The sequence below is a fragment of the Trachymyrmex septentrionalis genome, unplaced genomic scaffold (genome assembly GCF_001594115.1).
Source record: "Trachymyrmex septentrionalis isolate Tsep2-gDNA-1 unplaced genomic scaffold, Tsep1.0 scaffold20, whole genome shotgun sequence".
NCBI classification, from domain to species: domain Eukaryota; kingdom Metazoa; phylum Arthropoda; class Insecta; order Hymenoptera; family Formicidae; genus Trachymyrmex; species Trachymyrmex septentrionalis.
Genome location: NW_017305180.1, coordinates 7651964 through 7655876, shown reverse-complemented (window position 1 = coordinate 7655876; position 3913 = coordinate 7651964). Strand labels below are relative to the sequence as shown.

At 41.2% G+C, this 3913-nt stretch overlaps 1 protein-coding gene across 2 annotated transcripts in view; it reads left to right on the top strand.

Moving 5' to 3' along the window:
* Positions 1–3544: 3544 nt before the first annotated feature.
* Positions 3545–3913, top strand: part of LOC108747663 (mucin-17-like) — a 74119-nt gene continuing 73750 nt past the window's right edge. For both annotated transcript variants that reach the window (XM_018485266.1, XM_018485265.1), the window contains exon 1: positions 3545–3646. The gene's annotated coding sequence lies outside the window, so the exon portion shown is untranslated. The remainder of the gene's footprint in view (positions 3647–3913) is intronic.

The following is a 3913-nucleotide window of genomic DNA, read 5'->3' as shown; positions in this document are numbered from 1 at the left end:
ATCGTTCTCTGTGTATATTTACTTACAGCAGAAATATCGACCAATTGTCGAAAGAGTTCTTCGTATCAGGAGTTTTTTTATCTGCAACTCATTACCGTTATTAAGAATAGAATTGAGAGGAATTATTTCAGAGTTACAATTAAATAATTAATAATTACAATTATATCCTTTTTCTTCCTCTCTTTTTCGAAATAACAAACTTTCGTCAATTCGTTAGAAGTAAATTCGATAGATTTGATAAAACAAAGAGAGGAAAGTATTGTTACTAGAGAATCACTCTAGAAAGGTAACCGTTCAGTAAAGAACGTTTAGTAAAGACTACTTCAATTTAATTGTGATCGGGGTTTATCAACGGATTAATATTGTGGTAACACATTTCCGGATAATTTGATAAAATTCAACCAACATATTTACACCTGCGAATCACGTGGAATGAAATTTAATCGATTATTTGTAACGACTGTGGTCAGGGGGTGGGGGCAGCAACTATGTTTGCGGAAAGAACGCACTTATATTCGCGCCCATTACAGCTCCGAGCCATATCTCCAGCGTGTGCGTTTTTGCAATAAGATTTATCGGGCTGCAGAGGCAGTGCGCCCCGTGGATGTATCTCGCGCGGTCTGCTTTTGGTTAATAACATAGCAGGTCGGGATGGAGCGGCAGATACAAATTGCGAGCGAACGCGCGAACTCGCGCGCGAACAATGGAGGGAACGATGCCGCGCCGGCGATTGTGTGTCGGGCGCTTTGGAAAAATGTAAACGCGGAACGTTCCGCCGGGCTTGGGGGGAGTTCAAATGGCACGGCAACGGACTGACGTTGACAAGTTTGCAATCGATAATCCTATAAATCCGCCGTCTCCACCTCCTCATTCGAGCGGAAATAAATCGATGCGCTGCCGCCACGCTCCAGCCTTCGCTAATCATCGTCTGCTCCTCCCTCCCTTCAGTTAGGAAAGATTTTTGGGGGGTGCAAAAAGTGTTTTTCAAATCCTGATCCCTGTACGCTCTCACTTCTTGCCATCGGATGAAAATTGGATGAAATTTAATAAAAAGAAATACCTCCCTCCGAAAGAATTTCTAATAACGAGGCAAAAAATATTCATATTTCATCTTATCGCGATCTTTTGTGCAATATAAAAATAAAACTGTATATTGAAATTAAATCAATATTTTCTATTCTTCTCCCTCAAATTGAACTCTCCTTAACATTGACTTATTTGTCTCGAGACAAGAGTTATATAAATTTAAGTTTAAATATTCTTGCGTTTAGAATATATCTTTATCCGGTAGTCTAAATGTTATAGTATTTGGCGCAAAAAGAAAAACAGAAATTGTGTTTCATTATTATTTTATTTTAGATTTAAGAATTTTTCACTTTTTACAGTAAAATATTCTTCTTCCAACAAATTAATCATTGTCCCTATATCGATTCTATTTTAGTTCTATTGGAATCAGAAATCTTTTCCGTGGGTGTACACTTTCATTCGACAGAGAGGTTTATAATTATATATGAATATTCTTCCATCGGTCGCGTTCACTAATGCAAGAAGAGAGGAGTACCTCGCTTGTGTTCGTGCGCGGGAGACATGAAATCCGGGGGCGATTGATGAGAGCTTAATTAAGGTAACAACCACGCGAGTCATCGTCTAATTAATACACGGGGCTCTTTCGGATCGATTTTTATCGTTATCGTCGAAGGTTAGTTGTTACCGGTGACAAAAAGCCGACGAATAGCGACGCGGGATCCTCGATCCTTATCACCGGATGGTTATTAAGTCGTTCCGCGTCGGCGTGCGGAAGAGGAGCATCCGCGAGAAAAGCTGTAACGGGGATTACGGGGCTTGATACCAGTACCGTTCCGTCTTAATAGCTTCATTCGATCGCGAAGGACCCAAGGGGTAATTGATGGCTCTTCATTGTGTCCTGCCGCGAGAGCAGCGCCCGGCGAGCGTGGCAATATAAGGGCCAATCGTAGCCCTCTCTTTGGCTGGGAAATTACCCTCTTGTGCGTTATTAATGGTTTCGTAAGCGCCATTCTGGTCAATAAGTAAGCGGCAAGCAAAATTCTTGTCACGTACGGTGTTGGCCGTATTATGCTTCTTTTATACGCGCAGTTTCGGCAACGCCATCGGCGAATAAGCAATTAAACGTCTCGATATTTCTCGTCGATATGCGCGAGGTACCTACCGTTCATTCTCCTGAGTTTTCAGATAGCGGCAAATATACTTGATGTATCAGTTTTTCCTAGTTTTTAAGTTACAAGTGTTTTATTTACTCCGTTGGAAAATTTGTATTTTAAAATTTAATACATTTTACGTATCTCCCAAACGGTCCACTCAAATGTGTCAATTTGACGTAAGATGAATATGTTAGAAAGTAACACAAGTGTCATTTAAGAAGATGAAAAATAAAAAAGTAATATCCAGATACAATTCGTAAATTAACCGTGGAGGTATATTTTTTTTTAAGTATAATTGACATTTACGATATGTTAAATTGATATTGTTAATTGACATTTTAAATTATTCATTCAGCGTTGAATTTACTTTTATAAAACACATTATGTTTGTATTATTTGTTTACTAACTCATAAATTGTGTTATTTTGATACTTAGAAATGTTGAATATAAATTTAGCACAAACTGTTTTTATAAATAACAGAGTCACGTTATGTTCAATTAACGCTCGAACGCGATAAAAAGTACAACTCAAAATATTAACGAGGACTTGAGTGGATCATTTCCAACACAAATACGAAATGTTTTTTTTATTGCGTAGACGTGAAATGTTATTTTGTTTCTGTTAAATCAGGGACTCTCTTGCTCTTAAAAGCGTATTTCAATTCGACATAATATTACAGTGATTCTCTTTGACGTAATGTAGCGATCACCTATACGGTACGATAGAAGGGCGAATTGAGGGTTCAATGTCCTCCTTTGACAAAGAAATATTCTGCGCGTCTCTGTATCCCTCCCCTCCCCCTCCTCCCCCCCCTACCCCTCTCGCGAAAGCTCGTAAAGATCGACGCGATTTTCGCTCACAGCGGGGTTTTATCACGGTTTCTACACCGATCATCCGTTTTTCCCAACAGCCCGTCGTACCTCGTCGCCACCCTTCGGAAGCAGACGAAGACAAAGCACCGCGACATAAATAATTTATCTCGGAGGCGGTACCGCGGCGTGACGCAACGCGGCGACGTCGACGGTGTGCGTTGCATTAAATATGAAATCCAATATAAACTTTCGAGGGATATAAACTCAAGAGTAGACCACCTGGCCGCTATTACGTCGCGTCTACATTCTCCCGCAGCCTTCTAATCCTTTAATCATTTCCTCATTATTTTTCTAACATTAAGTGGTTCATTAAAATATATTGTTCTAAACTAGAGAGAGACGAGCGAGATCTCAGCGCAGTGGCGCTGTGATTTTATTTCGGAATTGTATCGTATTTAGAATTTAATTGAATAAGTTACAAGACATATGGTTTGCGCGCAACTTGACGTTAAAACTCATCTTGCTATTTTTCTCCAGGATGCAGAGACAAAGCCGGCGTAGCTCGGAGGTGGAGGTTGCGCTTATGCGCCCTGTAAGCACAGCTGGCTAATAGCCTCGGAGCCCGTCCCCGACACCCTGCAGCCCACACCAGGTAGGAATCTTTCGTTTACCTTGTATGTGCACGTACATACTCTTCACATCGCGCGCAGATAGTCTGCCGTCCGCTTCTCGTGTTTTACTGCACAAAATCAGGATCGCCGCCGTGTTCTCCCGAGCGTGAAAATACCCATGCTGTGCACGCCCTTACACGCGAGGCGGTAATTAGTCGTTAATCCTTTCGTCCGAGAGAGAGAGAGAGGGGGGGGGAGGAGGGAGAGAGAGATTAAGGATCGTTCGTCGAAGCAAAATAACTTGCGCC